The sequence below is a fragment of the Crocodylus siamensis genome, chromosome 3 (genome assembly GCF_052110815.1).
Source record: "Crocodylus siamensis isolate JL-2025a chromosome 3, ASM5211081v1, whole genome shotgun sequence".
Classification (NCBI taxonomy): domain Eukaryota; kingdom Metazoa; phylum Chordata; order Crocodylia; family Crocodylidae; genus Crocodylus; species Crocodylus siamensis.
The window spans coordinates 252,227,552-252,247,848 of record NC_143397.1 but is presented as its reverse complement, the minus strand read 5'-3'; positions in this window follow the sequence as shown (position 1 = coordinate 252,247,848).

Sequence of the window (20,297 nt, the reverse complement as noted above, 5' to 3'; positions counted from 1 at the left end):
CTTCCCTGCAGCTCCCTGTGGTCTGGAGTCTTTCCCTCTTGATCAGACCACCCCCTTCCCAAGGCCTCAGTCACGGTCCTGGCGTTATAAGGTTTCTAGCCTTCTTTTTAGGTCACTTGACCCATCACTTCTGCCCCAGGCCTGCCAATCACTGGCCGCACTGTGCTGGCCACACCTGAGCTGAAAGGCCATTTTATTAAAGTTCCCACTGCCTCATTATATAAGAACTCATTATATTCTTCTAGATAAACTGAGTGACTGTGACATAGATGATTACACTGTCAAGTGGGTGGTAAATTGGCTTAGGGGTCGCATCCAGAGAGAGGTGGTGGATGGGTCGGTATCAGCTTGGAAAGATGTGAGCAGTGGAGTACCGCAAGGCTCAGTCCTTGGACCGGTGCTGTTCAATGTCTTCATCAGTGACTTGGATGAGGGTGTGGAAAGCACTCTATCCAAATTCACAGATAATACCAAATTATGGGGTAAAATTAATGGAACAGAATAGGATGCAGTTCAGTAAGGACAAATTCAAAGTGCTGTATTTAGGGAGAAGGAATCACCAGCACACTTACAGGATGGGGGGAGGACCTGCTCAGCAGCATAGCAGCAGAAAGGGATCTTGGAGTCATGGTTGACTCCAAGATGAAGGAGTCATCAAAGTGATGAAGTGATCGGTAAAGCTAAACACACTTTATCATGCATTAGCAGGTGCATGACAAACAGGTCCAAGGAGGTGATACTTCCCCTTTATGCAGCATTGGTCAGGCCACAGTTGGAGTACTGTGTCTAGTTTTGGGCGCTGTGCTTCAAGAGGTATGTGCACAATCTCAAGAGGGTTCAGAGGAGGCCACTCATATGGCTAGGGGCCTGCCAGCAAAGCCCTATGAAGAGAGATTGAGGGCCCTGGGTCTCTTCAGCCTCTGCAAGAGAAGGCTGAGAGGTGATCGGGGGGAACAGCAAGGAATAGGAGATGCTCTGTTTATCTGGGTTACCCTCAAAATAACCAGGAACAACGGCCACAAACTGACAGAGGGCAGATTTAGGTTAGACATCAGGAAGAACTTCTTTATGGTAAGGGTTGCCAAAATCTGGAATGGGCTTCCAAGGGAGGTGGTGCTCTCCCCTACCTTAGGGGTCTTTAAGAGGAGGGTAGACATACACCTGGCTGGGGGTCTCTGACCCCAGCGCTCTTTCTTGCCCAGGGCAGGGGGTTAGACTTGATGATCTGCTGAAGTCCCTTCTGACCTAAACATTTGTGAATCATGAATCTACTGGTCCCTCCAGGGATTTGGAGCCAGCCAGCTGGTTCCTGGCTCGCTCTCTCCTTCAGTTCATTACAACAAGACCCACACATTTTGTGTTTGTACATAGGATGCCATCTATGATTAAGGGTTCTTGATACTACAGCAGTGAATAATACCAGGCTACCCCACTGCTGTTGACTCATGAAGGATTGAGGCAGGTCCATCCTCCATAAGCACAACTAATCTCATACCAAGTAGTGTCTGGAAACCTCCTGAATAATGGTGTCTGTTTTGTCGAAAATCACAAACCTGTTTTCACAGAGGAGAGAATGGTTCCCATGTCTCTCATCCTGTCAAGGTCAAATTTGGAGATACTCTGTCTCATCCCTCCCTCGGTGGAGGATGTTAGTGAGAGGAGGAGGTTGTGTGTGTGAATGGCACGGAGGTGTTTGGGCTCTGCTTCAGTGCTAGGAAAATGATATCCTGGTGGAGAAGCCCGAGGGGGAAGAGACTGTTTTGATGTTGATTTTAATTGTTCATGTGAGTAGCTTTGCCGCTGGTCTGGGATGGAGGTGGATGGCAGTGATTTAAGGGCCCACTGGGAAAGGCTAGCTCAGGGTTGTAGCCTGCCACAGGACCTGTATAAACACATTATAAACATCCAGTGATGAGATTACAATGACTAATGTGCCAGTGGGTGGCTTGGTTCTCTGGCTTCAGGGCTGGAATACTCTTCCATGCCTTGAGGACTAGCCATGTACTTGTTCCTGGGCAGGCGGCAGTAACCAGAGTGCCTGTGTGCTGTGGGGACCTCTCTATGTCAGTGCAATAGCTAGATGAGAGGCAGCAAGTGAATGCACGGTCCCTGTGACTATGGGCTTAGTGGTGAAAAACAGGACCCTACAAGTGAACAGGATGCTAATGTAGGCATGATGCAATGGGTCTATTTTATTCCTTTAGCGTATTCTCTCCAGGGACCATCTTTTCCTCTGACCAAGCACAAGGACAATGGTTTCAGTGCAGCGGCTACTGCAACATAGATGAACTCTAAGATGTGCCCACATGCTTTTGCCCCTGTGACTTCCCCCATCCCTGATCTGGCCTCCAAAGAAACATCCACAGAAGGAAAAACCTGCCGTATTCATGGCTGCTGATGCTGTCCTTGTGGTTGCCATCAGTAGACCCCGTAACTCTGTGCTGCAGCAAAGGAAGAAGCTTTGCGCTTATCGTTCCAAGGCCCTGTGCTTTTGCCAACTCAGGGTTGTAATTAGGGAGGTGACTTAAAGGGAAACTGGGTCCCAGTTTCCTAGATGTCATGTCAGGAGGCATATCTGTCAGAGAGGCTGTAGGCGTCCTCTAAGAAATGTCTGCCCTGCTTTTCAGAAAGCTGGGCCCCTTTGTTCCTTCTCATGGCAGCTTGACTCAATAATTAATACTTAGCACTGTATAAACATTAGCTAATTAATCCTCACAACACCCCTGATGGGAAGGTTTACTGTTTCCACTATGGAGATGAGAAAGTTCAGATGTAGTGGGTCAAACCGAGCTGCCTCCTCCCCTGGTGGTAAAGGACAGAGAGCACAAGCTCTTGGAGTGCATCTCAGAGACTGTCCTTTCCTACAGGAGAAAGAGACCTGGAGACCTCAGGGTGATGGCAGTCCAAATGCAGTCCAAACGCAAGGCGATGGGGGATAAAGTGGCACTATCTCAGCAGAGGGTCTGTACTTCAGGGGTGGCATCTGTCTTCTTCTCCCTGCTGGAGCAGAAAACCACGCTGCTGGCAAACCCAGCCTCTCTGGTGCAGGTGGGAATCCCTGTTGCCAAGGGTGCAGTTCTCTCCTCCGTGATATCAGCTAAGATATCAACATTGCTCGGAAGGAGTAAGTACGTCCTGGATGATAGCAGCTGCCTGGCTCCTACTGTCTCCAGAGTGACCCTTTGAAGGCTCTTTTCTCATGAGGAAATTGGTCATTGGTGAGTTGAGGCCTTGCTACTCCCTCTCATGCTCCTCCTCTCAATGAGGAGGAAGGTGGGATCCAGAGAGGTTAAGTGACCTGTGCAGGATCCAGGGAGGCAAAGCCATTCCAGGCCCAAATTCAGGCAAAATTCACTCCAATCAAAATCCTTTAATGTTTGTCTGCTTAACCTTTGAGTCCAGATGTAGCCGCTTCAAGCATCCTGCTAATCTAGGACACACCAGATGTTAAACCCTGTTCTGATGGATGCTGCCTGTGAAGTCTGCACATCTCCCTGTCCTGGGAAATGTTGCCCGCTTTCTCACCCTCCCAGATGGTGCCGCTAACAGAACAGCCAGAATTCCCCACTTCAGACTTTTCCTGGGCAGGCTTTGGACATACGCTACATACACTATGAAACATGGTCACTTCTGATCTCTTAAAGGCTCCGGCCAACTTTGAGGCCACCCTGCAGCACTCATGGTATATATATAGCAAGAGACTTCTTCTCTGAAGAGTTTACAGTCTAAATAGACTGAACATATAAAGGCAGGGTGGAGGATGGGGTGGGACTGCTGGTCTCCCAGGTCCTAAATGAGCTCCAGAAGTGCTGGAATGTATTAATTTTGGACATCCTTTATCGTGGATGTGCTCAGCACATACCTATGGGATTGAGCCCCCCTGGTGAGATAAACTTGAGTATCCTGCCTCTGATCTGCTCAAGATCAAACTGAACATTACCCAGGGAGGTGGACAGCATTGATGCTCAAGTGGTCTGGAACATGCCCTCCAGGGGAAACTTGGGTGCCTGGAGTATTTAGGCACTGTAGGGTTAGGTGAAAATTGAGCAGTGCTTTTGAGGATGTCTAAATGGTGAATTTAGGCACTAAAATGGGGCGGGGGTGGGAGATAGGTGTCATGGTACTTTTGATGATCTGGGCCTAACAGACTTGCTGAAGAGCACACAAGAAATATGTGCGATAGCAAGGAACTGGACCCAAAGGACAGCAAGGCCGGCTTTGAGGGCTGTTGTTAGTTAGCCCATAGACACGAGACTGCATTGCTGCAATGCTCTTGTGCCTTTGTATTCCTTGTTCCTTGCTGCCTCACGTGCGCATGCATTGTAGCTGCAGCTTGCCGAGCCACTCGGTCTGGTATTGCCCTGTCATTGTTCAGAGCAGAACATGGACAACCAGCCAAGAAAAGACACCTATGGGGAATGCCGCTCTTCGGTAGGGTGACCACATTTCCCTATGCTGAAAATGGGACACCTGGTAAGCTTTTATTGGTGTCCAAGGGAGTTCACTTACCTGTGCAAAAACAGATGAGAAATATGCAACATGGTGAAACATGTTTAATATCACTTCAAAGAGGTTGAGTGGGTTTGACTTCAGAAGTTAACCAACACAATAACTTCCCCCTTACAAACAGCATTACCAGTGAAGGTATGTACTTACAATAAAGGAGTTACTGATGGTTTTTCCTTGTCTTGCTGTCCTTTGGGGTGTGAAGTTGCTTGTTGCCAGTTGTATTTCTCTGATGATGCTAGTTTGTCGAGGGTCTGCTTGTCTTTCAGCAGCTTGTCAGAGAACGTAGCAGAATCCAGATTAAAAATTAACCCACCCAGATAATATACCTTTCATTGTGGAGACATTCAGATGTAGTTTTTCATCGTTCATTATTGAAAAGACACGTTCTACAGGGGCAGTGGTGCCTGGCGAACACAACACGTTGCACAGCCGAAGCTAGACCTGTGTATCGGACCTCCTGGTTGTCCCTCTCTTGAAAACCGTTTGGCTACCTTTCAGCAATGGGTATTTCCTGCCCATTTCAGTCAAAAAGATGGTGAGGATGATTGATTTTGTAGTGGCCCACTCCTCAGAAAGACAATTCTCATCCAACACGTGGGAATTGCAGTGCGGCATGTAGTGAGGCTGTCTTGCGTTTCATCCCCCACTGGCACATTTCCCAGCGGGGCCCCCCCCAGCTTTCTGGTGCACTCCAAGGCAGGTTTCCGGTGCTCTCAGTAGGGCAGGCGTGTTGTGTAAAAATTGTCAACTGCATTGTAAAATTCTCCCTTCGTTTGCCTTGTCTCTTGTAGACTGCAGTAGGGTTTTGTTTCTGTTGTGACAAATCTTTCTCAAAGCCACTCCGCTAAATTATCCTGCAGGGAATATATCCGCAGTGCAACTTCTGTCACCCACAAACCGCTTTTCTCGCTCGCCTCTACGGTCTTCTGCAACGTGACTGTTTGTTTACTGGCAAAAGCAAGCCACGATTTAGTGCGAGGGGCATGGACGACTTTCTTTAGCGGTGTCGGGCATTAGTCTTGAGAAGAAAAACCTGCTTTAAGCCCATCGAAAATCAACACAATTCTGTCCAGCGCTGGTCCCAGTGACAGGACTTGTGTGCTGTCATGCTCTAGTAATTTAAAATACTCGAGATCGACAAATCGGCAGAAGTCTTTCAGCTCCTCAACACGTGCAGCTGTAAATGTGAAGGTATTTATAAACCTTTACAGCAAAGTCGCTGGGAAGACTGCAGTTTGGAGGCAGTTATGAACATCACAACCAATACCAAAAATCTCTTTTCCTAGTTTGAATTGGAGTTTTCACCATAAATTCTTTATTCTAGCACACCTGGCACCACCAAAATTAGTGTTGGTATTGTCTGCTAAAAATCCATCCGGCTTGGCACTAAGCGTACTTCTCAATCACTTGCTGGAGAATTGCACGCTGCACTTTGGGTGCTTTACCCAGTGGAGAAGCAACTTGATAATTTTTGTGTTAACTCCCCTAATTGGAAGAAAATAGCGCACAAGAACAGGTAATAGCTTTTGCTCCTTTTTGCTTGATGCAGCCACACTGAGTGGAGTAAATGAGCACTTCTCCAAATCACAAGGTGAAAATTGAGCAGAGGTTTATTTTCAATGTACTTCTTCTGTTGAGAGAGGAACTAAAGCATTGCAAATAATTGCCTCAAATTTTGTGTGAGCAAATGAAAACTTCAGTTGGCAGTTTCTTAATTAATTGTGATGTATAATCACTCGACCTGAGCTGTCTGTGATGCACAAAAGGGTCATCAAACAGTCACTAGCAAAAATTTGATTGGCTTCTCTGTTTTGCTTAATAAAAAATTCTGAAATGCTTGGAGTTGCATACTTACTTCTTCTGGCCTCTTTTGTGTTTTTTGTCTGAAGGTGCTGAGTGATGTCACAGCGGCCACCACGGGCCATTGAAGAATGTGCTCCCCGAGCGTGGCGATAACGTGGGTGTTGTCAGCTGCTGATGTTTCTTTTTTTTACAGAAACATCAGTTGATTTTGTAGGTTTTAAAAAACAGGCACATTTTTGTGATGTTTTATAGTAAACACTACTGATAACCTCAGTAACCTTACTTGTGGGAGCTGACACTATACCTCATGTGCACCTGATGGGGGTATAGATCCCAGAGCTGCCGCCTTATGCCGTCACCACCTAGCATAAATCAAACCAAGTTGTAAAATGATGGGATATTATTGTGAAATGGAGGGAATGAAAAAATGCAATTAAGTTCATTTTTAGGCTATATGATATCATTCATATTTTCTTATGAGTATGCAATGCATTTGCTGGCAAAAGAAAATGGGGCAAATTGCCACTTTTGCAAGGAAAAAGTTGAGACACTTTTCCTGACTTTCGGAATGGGATGTTTTGGCCAAAACAGGACGTATAGTCACCCTACTCCTTGGGAATGGCTTTCACACAGCCCTCCTAGCAAATAAGGCAGTGCTGTTGTTTTACCTGCTGCTAAATAACATTCTCCCCTTCCCACCCTGGCAGCTTATCAGGAGTTTCTTAATGGCTTAGCTTCTCCTTGCGCTGCAACTCCCTGACGACTGCAAGGATGACGCAGCAGCGACTCATGGCTGAATCATATTGTCAACGTCTGGGTGATGAGCCACGCAGAGCAGCAACGGAAGAGCGAGAGCTGTGCTTCCTTCATTTAAATTCCAGCTTCCCTCTGAAGCTGGAAAAACACTTCTAACATCGCCCGACTGTCGTGTTCAGCCGAACCTCTGGGCCCCGTCACTCCGGATAGCTGTCTGTGACAGTGGGCCTGCCCTCTGATTCAGAGCAGCCTGCTTTTTGAAAAAATCAGACTTACATAAATGCAATGCAAAAAGGGAAATAAAAATATGTTCGCAGGCTGGTTGCTGGCACTGAGGTTAATGCAGTAGCCCTTCACCCAGAAGAAGTCAGGAAAAAGGATTTTTAGGATCTAAATGAGAAGCGTACAAAGACAGATGATCTTACTGGAGCCAAAGCAATGGAAACAGTTGAATGTTGCACAGGCATCCCTGGCACCCTGTGTCTCCTAATTCTTCCCAGTTTTTGCCTGAAAATAAACCTCTGCTTTGCCACACTGTGCGGCTGCTCTCACTGTTTCTTCAGGGCAGGCTCCCAGTAACCGGACTTCTCCCCACAGGTATCGCAGACTGGATTCCCCCTGACTCTTTATCTCACCGTCTAACAAAGTTGTACCCTGAGCATCATCTGCTTTTGCAGATTTTAATTCAGTTTGAAAATGACACTCAGCCACAGCAGTTTAAATGCCCTGCAGTTTATAACTCCAATAAAAAGTCGAGGCATCAGACACAAAATCTCTCTCCATGCAGAATTTAATGTTATGATCTGAGGGGGCTCTCATTTAGGAAGAAGGATAACATGTCTACTGCAGGTGTCATTACCACTCAAACGATCCCCCAGATGTTGAGTCATTATACCACTGGCGACTCTGTTTCCCAAGCTGCTTCTACTGCTTAAGTCTCTGGGGATCCTATATGTTTCCACAATGCAAATTATTATTAACAGTCATTGCACTGGGTAGCACCAGGTACAGCACACGCAAGCAGTGTCTAAGACTCCCTATCCAGCTCTGCCATGGCTTTCTTTCCAGATGTGTAATACCAGATGTTATAGCTCTGTCTCTAGTCCCAAGCAGTGATGTGAAAATGCCTTTTTTGTCCGTAGTAGAGCCAAGTAGATGCCTTTTTTGTCCCAAGTAAAGCCTCAAAGCTAAAGAATCTGCTCAGACTTAGGAAGACTGAATATGAGAGCAGCAGCATCAACCACTTCTTCGTCCAGGCAGGACCTCCAGAGTAAACGGTACCACTTATGGATGGTAGGTATGGGAGAACAAGTTCCCCTCCATCAGCACTGCTGCAGGGGGCTGGGATGGTATGAGGGCGAAGGCGCGCGGCTGATAGCCCAGACGACGTGAGGTGGAGGTCACAGCAGACGCACTCTCAGTGTGGCTATGTCAGGTTCCAGTGAATCTGCAGATTCTGCTAAATACCTTGTTACAAGGACATGAGAAGGAAGAAGTGCTGCTGCAGGTGGAAGACCATGAAAGAGCACTTTTGCTGCAGCCCACAGAAAGGAGTAGAGCATAGGAATGGCCATATTGGTTCAGGCTTATGTTTCATCCCATCCAGTACCTGGTGTGTGATGGGTTGGTGTAGGAAATAGCACAGTCAGCAGACATGAAGCAATCTGCCTCATCAAGGTCTGAACTTAAAGCCATGAAAAGTTTAGGGAGGTTGTGGGCTCTCCATCACTGGAAGTTTAGGATCAGGCGAGATGTGTATGGAATAGTTTAGGCCGGGGGTACTCAACTCCTGGCCCACAGGCCAGATCCAACCTGTGGAGCCGTACTGGCCAGCCCAAGGGCCTCCCCACGGTCTGAACAGTTGGTGGTGGGGCAGCAATGGCAGGTTAATTGCTGTTCTCCCACTGCCAAATTTCTGGACCCATGGGGAGCCCTGTGGGCTGGATAGCATGGTCCCATGTATTAGATAGGGCACGCAGGGCTGATCAGGATGCATGGGGCCAATTTGGCTGCTCAGAACAGTGCGGTACCAGTTGAGATGGCATGAAGCTCATTGGGGCAGTGCAGGACAGTGCGGGGCTGATTGGGGTGGCAAGGTTGATAGGGGTGGCATGAGGATGATCAGGGTAGCATGGGGTTGATCAGGGCTGATTGGTGGGGGGCACAAGGCCTACATGAGCCAGGTGGAGGTGGTGCAGGGCCTGATCCTAGCACATGGGGCTCATTCCACCCAGGGACTGGCCCTGTGCCACTTATCTGGCTGGCGGGGCCCAAAGGTTGAGCACAGCCTGTTCTAGGTAAGGATGATCCTGCATTGAGCAGGAGGTTGAACTACATGACTCCTGAGGTCTCTCCCAGCCCTATGTTTCTAGGATTCCATAAAGAACAAGATTTTAATTCCTTTCCAAAACTTGTCTTAGCGTTGGGTGCATCTACACATATGCCAGTTGTTACTGCCCAGTCATTTACTACTTGCTGAAGTTTAAGTACTAAATGACTGCACAGTAACCAACATTTCTGTGCAGTCTAGATGCCGCACGGTTCTTTTCCTAGTGCATAGTAGTGTCAGCATCAGGGTTCATACCAGCCAATGCCACACCACTAGAGCAACTAGCTACGGTGATGTAGCTCATCGCTATGGTAATGTAGCATCTCGTGTAGACATACCCATTAACGAATATAACTATGGCCGTTTACTGTTTTCCATATACCAGTATTTATCCAATTTCTCTTGCAAAAATCTTGGTACCAGGGACAACACGCAGTGATGAATTCCCCTCTGTTCACCCACCGAGTGGAAAAGAATTTCACTGCCAGTTTTGAACTTGTCACCTTTCAACATAACTGAAAACTCCCTGTGTTGTTCTTGTCTCAGAACCCAAGAACAATGGCAGTTTCAATTATTTGTATAATAATACAGCCAGGGCTGAAGACATGAAGGCAAACCCATGGGAACTCAAAGGATGTCCTACCCCTTTCTAAGCAATGAAATAACACACTGAATTTGGGAGGTTTTCTGCCAGTTCACGCCTCATTGGGTTTCATGTTATGAATAACTGAATTCTAATTGTTGCTGCTTCCATGGAAGAAGGGTTTGAAATGCTGCCTGGCGATGTCTGTAACGGTGGTACGTAGTTTTTCCTGTGCAATGAATTACAGGTGTGTCACTGTTGCAGTGACTGATGCATGACACCTGTATTGCTGACTAATATAATCTGATACGACTTTCCGGGGCCTCTCTGGTTGTTGTGTCCCCACCAAGCTACAGCCTACATGAACGGCTGTCACGCAGGTCCAGCTGAAACCTACTTATCGCAGTGCAGACCATAGGAAATTTTCCTTTTTCTCTACCTCCAGAGCAGAGGCTCCCAAACTTGTTACCATTGAGCCCCACTTTTATGAAAGCAAGCGAGAGCCAGGCCCCGCTTCATGTGTGCTTGAGGTAACAGTCATATCTTTTAGACAACAAGCTCTTTGATGGCAGGGACTGCCACCGATCACATTTGTACAGTGCTTGGCAAAACTGGCCCCAAGCTAGTTATGTCCTTTCAGTGTTATTACAAAATAAATGTTTAATAGTTTTGTCTGTGAATGTCATAGTAGGATACCAAAGGCTACATAGTTATTATATGGGTATATCATTATGTTATTCCTTCCCTGAACATGTTTTTGTGACGTATATGAGCTTGTACCTTCACCTGTAGCTGTTCCAGATGTGGAAAGATTGAGCTGGTTTGAGTTGGAGAGTGGTCACGGGGAAAAGCGTTCCTCTCAGAGAAACTGGGCTGTCTGGATCAAAGAGACAAGGCTCAAACTCTTCCTAAGCCCCTCACCTCTGCTCTTTGAACCCCACCTACTCTTCTTTGAGTCCCAGCTTGTCCTTCCTGCTTCACTTCCCATATGAGGGGAATAGTTGGCATCCATCAGCACCACATCTTACTACTCCTCTATTTTAATGTAGCCAACTTCACAAGACCCCTGTGAGATAAGGAAGTATTATTTTTATACAGGGGGAACTGAAGTATAGCGACTTGCCTAAAGTCTCTGGAAGTCTATGGAAGAGCAAGCATTCGATTCAGGTCTTCCAGGTCTTAGGCTGCCGCCCAAACCACCAGCCCCTTCCCCTCTCTCAAACGGGACACAGGGCAGCCGGCTGGTATCAATGTTGCTTTATCTCCACCATCTGGCTCCAGGTAGGTGGGGAATGCACACAGAGCGCTCAAGAAAGACAGGCTCCCTTGCTTACTTAGCAAGTCCCGGGTGGCTACATGTTTCTGCAGGGGAAGCCGTACTTTGTGCACGCGGTCCTGTTCAGTGCCAGATGGAGACGGGAGTCGGAGCCAGAACAATACATTGAGAATTTCTGCCCCGTAGGAAATTCCTTTCGCTATTAGTTCTCACCACAAACTGAGATGAAAAGTGGAAAGTCTTCCATTAATGGAAATTTGGAAGATAATTTCCACTTGAAAACGCCAACCTCTCCCAAATCCAAACATTTCATCTTGGTTGACTGAACTGAACCAAAACCACTTCATTTCACGTGGCTAATGAGATCCGAGGATTAGGGCTCCGACAACCCCTTTATCCCCCAAAGAGCCACGCTCCCTTGCCAAGCAGCCCTCCCATGATGCACCAGGAATCATGGTATTCCCATGGTGCATCACTCTGCTCCAGATAGAAGGTGATCTGAATTGCATCACTGGAGAGTAGTCTTTCAGGGAGCCCAGCCATGATGAAAGCTCAGGGGTCTGATTTACAGCTCCTCTATGACAATGCGTTGATAGTTAGTATTTTGTCGAACCCACTGAAATGCAGTACATCTATCAATTCCAAATCATCAAACTATTCCAGTTTGAGTCCAACTGACCCAAAGTGCTAGATCTCTGTTCCATTACTTCTAGTGAAAAAAACTATTTTTTTTCCTGTGGAAAATTTCAATTTTCCAGAAGCTGCATTTTCCACTGGATCATCAATTCAGCCAGCATTTCTGACCAGCTCCAGTCATAGGAAATGTCAGACAGTCTCAGGCACCTATTTGCTTTCTCTTACTTGATTCAATTTGTAATCCGAAAATAGAACGCACGTTTCTGATTCTAACTAGATGCAGCCCAGTTGGAGACAACCTGTTCTGCCTCTGTTTTATATTCCTGTCATGGTGTGGCACAGAAGACCCACATGAAAGGTTTTGTCTATAAACGGCTGCAGTTTATCACTGAGAAGGAGTAGAACAGATGCATCTTTTGCCTTAAGTGAGTCTTGAGGAAGAACTTATCCCTTTCTCCTGATGCCTGACAGTCAATTCACATGTCTAATACCTACTCCCCATATGGCATACTTTTAATGGTTCAGAAGTCCCATTTCCTAGTGCCGTGGATTGGGGGAATAACAGACTTTAATAGCTGGTACAGGACTGAATCTTACCACCCGTGGCTTAGCCCAGGCGATAGCAACTTATGGCTTACAGGCTGGATCTGGCCCATAGCGCCATTGGCTCTAGCCTATGGATGTAGGGGTTTAGTGGTGTTAGTAGCAGGCACTGCCCCTGGTTCACGGTGCAGAGAAGTGGTGTTGGGTATGGCAGCTGGATCCTAGTGTCTGCCTGCCTGCCCGATTGACCCAAGCTGCATCTTCCTGGCCAACAACCTGAGAAGGTGGCTGACCACTGGGTTAGCTCACTGTTTTGATGCATTGCAGCTTGTCAATATAGGGAATAACAATGGCACAGAGGGGGGATACAGTCGGTCAATGGTCCTTGGGTAAAAAGTTTGACAGCCCGATTTGCAAAAAATGGATGAAGAGGATTTAACCTATAGTCATAAGACCAACTACCCCGTGGTCAACAAGTGACCCAATGAACTGCTGATAGGGACAGAGTGGGTGCAATGCCTAAGGCAGGGCATGCTTGAGAGAGGTAAAGCACTGACTGTTGTGATGTTCCCACCACATCCTAACCAAGTGTTTGCATTGCATTAAACAGATGTTAATCTGATGAGAAGAACCACCAAATCGTTGTGCCCCCAACATTTGTAGGGGAAGGAACTGGGCAGCAAGAATGCATGTGCAATTTTGTGGTACAGTGAGGCACTGTGGGGGGGGTATGTCCCCCTTTTGGGCAGACAGTGGGGTAGCCCCTGCTTGAACCTGCTCCTCGGGTTTCCACAGTACGCATGAACAAAGACAGAGGCACGTCTTACTCATTCTATTTTTTCTCTATTTGGCTTTCCAACGTGCTAGTGTTGCATATAGTTTGGGGTTTCTAACCGGGTTTGCATCCAAGTGACTTGTCTTCACTGGCTACCCTCCATGGACTGCTACAAGCCTAGAGGTGAAATTAGTGGAACTCGTGAGACTTGGATGCAATCGAGGAGCAGATACAGTGTGGAAAATGTCATTTTTGAAAGGGAAAGAGGGAACCATTTAAATGTCCTTTTAAAAGGACATTTGTTTACAGCTGCTAAATTTGAAAGTTAGAAATAATCTTGCGGGAGAATAACGAGTGGTTAAAATGCAAAGTTAGGTCACCTATTATAAAGTTATTACCACCAAAAATGAGACAGGTAGCTGCTCTAGGTGTGTTCAGTCCATTAAGGATGTCTCAGAAATTTAGGAAGATCCTATTACTCATGAATAACCCTTCTAGACCTCATTTACTTACCATTCCCCACTTCTACAGAAAAGCAGGTTCAAATGCAATTAGAGAGTTATAAAACATTTCATGGGTTCTGCACTTCCTTCTGTAAGGCCAGGTTGCCTTAGTTACCATCTGACCAAGTACAAAGGTGAAGGGAATGAGAAATTAATACTAACACATTTTTTTAGATCTCTAAAGAGCTTCTGAATTGTAATGTAATATTACAGGCAAGTTTGTAGCCTGGTATGATACAAGAGGATTGTGAGCACCGGGACTGAAATGGTAGCTCTCCAACAGGATATTGCACGCATTCAAAGGCTTACTAATTCTAGCAAAGGATGGGGCTTTAAAAAGTGATCATTGGTCTTTTTTGACTGTTTCTGGGTCCTCACTGTGGGCTGTGTCATACAAAGTCCCTGACTTGATACATTCTGTATTTTGGGATGGAGCCAGGAGGAAGTTTTTTCATTTTTAAACGGGAGGGCAACTTATATATAGATGTGTGGAATTGCATCTTGACAGATATTGACCTATACAAAGCTGCTGAAAATCATGCCTCACGCAGGAGTCTTATGATATATGATGTTCTTCGTTAAACAGGCCTCCACTGCCTGAATCAACAGCGAATTCATGAGATACTCAGTTTTCATTAGAAGAAGCGAAGTCCCTACCCTTCCTGGCTGCAGTAATAAAGGTTGACAACACAGAGTGAGTACATCCCAAGGATATGGAAATAGACAGCAAGCAAACATGCAGAATCCAAAGTCTATTATTTTAAGCCAGACTTATAGTTTTCTGAGGTCGAACTCGTGGTTTGAAGCTGATGGTGGGATGAATGTATGACTAACCCACTTGTTCCTAAGGGCCAGATCCTTGTAGGTGCCTCTATTTAGGTGTTATAATGTCTGAAAAATAGGTGGAAGATGATCTAAATAGGCCAGGATAGAATTAACTGAGAGAGTTAGATGGCTCTACTGGGTAATTCAGGACACCTACCTTTTAACTAGACAGGCACCTAGAGCTAGCCAATAAGAAACAAACAGACACAGGAACTGAACTCCATCCCAATCCAGAGGTCAGGTGTCTAGTTCAGGTCTTTTCATTAGGTGCTGTCATGGACTGAAGAACTAGGGCATCCAAGAGGCAGGTATCTAATGGCCCAGTGATGGGGTGTCCGTTACCCTGGTGATTAAAGCACTGACTCAGGTGGCTCACCTGGCTGTAGAATAGACTGTGTGGAGTCCTTTCCACTGCTGCTGGCAAAGCTAGGCCATCAGGAACCCAGTGTGAAAGTGCAGAGTGACAAGAAAGAGGGAATACACAGTAAGGAAAACATTAAAGCCTTAGCATGAATGCTCCCATCTTCTCTACGTTCTGTGAAATAGGAGCTGTATGCTGTTGCTGTAATTGTGTAACTTATAGAAACATAGAAAATGAGGGTGGGAAGGGACCTCCAGATGCAACCCCCAGCTCAAAGCAGGACCAGCCCCAACTAGATTATTTCAGCCAGGATGGAACTGGGCTTGTTGGGCCAGGCTTTAAAAACCTCCAACGATGCAACTTGAAAGAATAGACACTCTGGAAGAGGCTTCCTGGATCCCATCACTGTAACATGACTATAACATGGACGGTATCAAAATCTGCCTCCCTAATAATCCTTGCCTCTCGCATCGTTCCTGAACTATCATCGCTACTACATCATCCTAACACTGCTAGAAATGCTGGGTAACCTTGTCTGAAGGCAGGTTTGCAAGGCCATGTTTTTACTGATTGAAGCAGGAAAGCACTAAGGGTTTGACCATAGTGACACAAACTAAGTAACTGAAACCTATACGCAATAACGTTCATTGTCAAGAATTAAAACCTAAGGTCTCCTCTACACGTTACATGTATTGAGCAGTTATCCCTGGTTAATTAATGATCGTGCATTAATTGATGTTACATTAATTGTGTAATTAATGATTGTGCTTTAAAAAGGTCCAACCAGCTATAGAGTTGGAGTTGGAAGATGTATAATAACTTTATAGTTGGTTTCTATCCAGCTTCAGTTTGAACATGTAGCATAGCTATGCCCCCACCTACCATAGATACTCAATTCCAAGCAAGGTTGCTTCTCCTATTTAATGTGAGGGAGAAAAGACTCTCATCTTGGAATCAAGTACAAGGCAGAGAGGGGCAGACAGCTGCTGCAGCTGTGCCTCTGGTGCTGGCTTCAACTCTGGTCAGGGCCAGAGCCACAGCTGCTGCCCACCCCCGCCAGCCTGGGGTCCCTGAGCTTCCCTGCCTGCCCACTACCTCCCTTCCCCTGTCTCCCCACCACCCCACCCCACCCCTACTATGACCTTTGCTCTGGCACCGGCAGACGCCACCCCTGCTTCAGCCTGGAGCAGAGAGGACGGCCCCAGCCCAGCCCTGCAGCAGCAGTGCCAGCTCCGTGTTGCTGCCGCGGGGCTGAGCGGGGGCCATGCTCTGTGCTCCAGGGGTTGGACTACATGACCTCCTGAGGTCCTTTCCAACCTTAATTTTCTATGATTGTATAATACAGTAGGTTCCTGGTCCTGCTGCTGGGGTTATTTATGTATTTCACATTACGCAGCGATTGGTTAAAGACCTAGGCTAATCCTGGCAGCAGGGTTCTTAGAAAAAAATCATTAAGGATCACATCTGTGGGGGGCCAGCAGGTAATACAATGTTAAGGGGCAACCAGCGTGGGTTTATAGCAGGCAGATCCTGCCTGACTAACCTGGTCTCTTTTTATGACCAGGTCACAAATTGCTTAGATGCAGGAGTAGAGGTAGATGCTAATTCCTTGGATTTTAAAAAGGCCTTTGACGCAGTGTCGCACCCAGTTCTTACAAAGAAACTAGCTGTGACGTGGATTTTTTCACAGTCAGGTGGGTGGAAAACTGGCTTATGGGACACACCCCGAGAGCGGTGTTGGATGGGTCAGTTTATACCTGGAGTGGTGTTCCCCAGGGCTCTGTCCTTGGACCAGCGCTGTTCAGTATCTTCACCAGTGATTTGGAGGAGGATGTAGAAAGCACTCTATCCAAATTTGCAGATGACACCGAACTATGGGGTATAGTAAACACACTAGCGGGTCGGGAGTGAATTCAGGTGGATTTAGATAGACTGGGGTAGTGGGCGGATCAGAATAGGAATAAGTGCAAAGTGCTGCCCCTGGGGAGAAAGAATCACCAGTACATCTATAGCCTGGGAAGTGCTGTTTTAAGTAGCACAGCAGTGGAAAGGGATCCTGGAGTCATAGTCGATGCAAAAATGAACATGAGTCACCAATGTGACGAGGTAATAAGTAAAGCTAACCGCACTTTTTCCTGCATTAGCAGGTGCAGTGCGAGCAGGTCTAAGCCTTAGTTTGTCACTGAGCTCAGTGATGTCATTGTGAATTTTGTGTGCCTAACAAATCAGCATGTAGGCAGAGTTTAGGCACCTCCCAGATCTGATCCAGATTGCAAAACTGTGGAGGGGATTTACGTACCTGCCTGCTTGAACTGACTCACTTCTGCACATGTGCAGAACCCCAGGGCTAGGTGCCCAGGGATCTTTGTGAGCCAGATTTGAAAGAGGATCCATCTGAGTTGCTTTTCTGTCATTTTAGGTATCTAAAATTTTGCCTAAATCTTCTCCAAGTACCTAACTGATCAATTTGGGTCTAGCCCTATCTCATCAAAGGATATATCCACCACCTTTGATCTGTCCCTTGCAAGCGATAAAAGAGATGCAAATTTACAGGACTAAAACCAAAAATAGTTTAATGTAGAGTCTGTTATGCTTGTCCAAGACACTAAAAAATAAATGACTCCACCCACAAGTGCAGGAACAAGCGCTGCTATGTTGGTAGACATAGAATATATAGTAAACATAAAAGCAAAACTATACGTGCATTGGCATTAGCAGATTCAACAAGAAGTAACTTAAGCTTCATACATGCATATTCAGCACATTCACATATTTCACAGAGCCTGTGCTGCCCTATGAAATACCCAACGATTTTCAGTTATTAAACTAATAGTTCGTATTCGGTTGAGTAAAATACTGTCCTAAGTGTGGAGACAGCATTTCAAGACGGTTGAATCCTCAAATTCCTTTCATGTTTTTCTGTCCATGAAATCTTCTTTGGTACTTTCAGCTATATTGGCCCTGCAGAGAGAAATTGGTACAGAACAAAGGCAACGTTTCTATGAGACACATAAAACGTGTCTCCTTTGACAACCTGTACTCAATTCTGAGAACAAAATGGCTCCTTAATGTGCCCACAGGAAAGGGTAGCATTTTGCTACTTTTGGCCAAAAGAGAGTGAAGGAAGCGGTGGGAAGGAAGCAGTTCATGCAGAGTGTCGTGCAGCTCCGAACTTGCAGGACAAGGCAACTTAGCTGCAAGGGCCTGGGAAAAGATGTAGAATTAGAGGGTAGCTGTTACCAAACACACTCAGAAGCTGTTGCTGAAGCTATGTCGGGGTTTTTCATGGAGGGAAGCGGGTAGGTAGGCTGCGCCCAGTCACCTGCGGAGAGCTGAGGCAATCGGGGCATGTGTGGGGCTGGGAGAGTTTACACAAGTGGTAACACCAGGCCTAGGGAGTCTGGTTGTTTGAGGCAGGCTTGCGGTGCGGTTCTTGCAGAAGGCGGCTTCCCATCTGCATTGCTCTGAAGGCAGGTGAGTGCTCTTCTCGCTGTTGCTTCCTGGGGAAGTTCTTCATTTAAGTAATGCTTGGTCTGCTGTGAAAATAGGGTCAAAGCAGGGAAATTAGCTCTGGCCGCCTCTGGCCGCATGCATCTTATGGAATTGAGAGTCAGGCATTAGCTAGCTGGTTGGGATCCTGTGCTTACGGGAGCAGAGCCCGGTAAAGTGAATGTTTTCCCTTTCTGATCTGATGTCAGTGATTCTCTGAGATGGGGAAGGTGGCCTCCAGCTCCGGAAAGCTTTTTTTTCAATGCGTATTTTATATGCTGCTCCAAATACCTGTACTAGAGGCTGCAGCTTTCTATTTTGCCAGCGGCTGAGGGTTGGTCAGTGTTAACCCATGGGTGGGAATACCGCGTCTAGCTCTGGAGACCTCAGGGTGCTTGCTGATGGAGACCTGAGATGTTTGGAAAATAAGTGGGAAGCTGTCCTTCTTCTCACGTTCTGAATGGTGAAGGGGATGCACGTGACCCATCAGAGCGATGCCATAAGGACTGCGAAATCCTCTCTAAAAGAAGATGAGGGGGGATGTGCACACAAGTGTAAAGTGTAAATGTTGTGTTGGAGCCTTCCTGTTCCATTTAAATCTATGACCGTATGCAAGAAGGAGAGTCCGAGGGCAATACCAGGAGCTGCAGTGTCTACTAGCTTTTGAGGAAATGTTATTCATAATATCCCAAACCCTGTTTACTGTAGTTTGCATTATTTTGTAAATGTTTACTGTGTGCTTTCATCCTGGGGTTTCTCAAGACATCATATGGTGACTGGAAACGACTTACTCCTGTTACCAGGTTTTTAAATGCAAAAGCGTGGAGGTTTCACACCATGTAGTCTTTCTGGAAAAGGGAGCCTCTTCCTCGGCAAAATTTAAACTTTGGTACAAAATAGGGGGAGCAAAAAATGTTCTCCGTTATAGTCCCCTTGTATTCCTCTTCCTGGCTGTTCTTAGCAGATTAAATCATTGCTGTCTTATAGCTGTGTACACCATGATCATGTTGTTCAGTCCTTGGATAATTTTTGTCTGGGAAAAAGTTCCAATCTGAGACTCTTGAGTCGTTGTTGTTGCAAGTATCTAGCCACTGATAGCTCAACTTTTCCATTAATAACGGCTGATTTTTTTTGATTTCTAAACCTAGTATAACATTCACGGTATCTAAATGACAGCCACTTGGGTTTACGTTGTATATTGATGTGTAAGTAAACTTTGCCTGTAGTGGAATTGTGCACAGGTGTTTGCTAGTCCCGCATTCCTGAAACGCGCCATAGTGCTGTTTGATATCAGCGCCACTGGGTAGTAATTGTGTGCTGACCATGAATCCATCGAAATTAGGAAGGAGACAGAAGAGACATTGCTGACCAGTAGTGTAACTGCAGGTGGGCAACCAGGACACCAGCCCCAGGCGCCCACTTAGAAGGGGCATAAGGATGGCACCAGCTGTTGCTGCTGATCCAGCCACCGTCCCTGGTGGTCAGAGCATACAAGTTGGTTATGTCTCTGCAGTGGACATCTGGATATGGCATTTCCCATTCTCTAATTAAAAGGAGAGGATAGGTGTCTGTGAAAATTCTTGTATAATTAGGAACTGGTATAAGCACTGGCAACAGAGTTTTGACCAATTCATTTCAGCGAGGGAGCAGGAAAATTTCAAAGAGGTTTTGACTAGTTGTCCTATCGGAGCTGAAGTCAGGCTGACTGGAACCAATTTTTTTTTTTTTTTGCTAGACCTATGAAGTATTTTGCCACCTAAATCAGGATGTTGCGAGATTACAGGTTAATATATTGCATCCCATCAGACTTTTTGACAGCTCCTGTTCTGCTCATACAGCACAGTACTAAAGAGCTCAAAACCTGTAAGTCTTGATTAAAGCTTCAGGAAAATGCTATATTCTGCAGAAG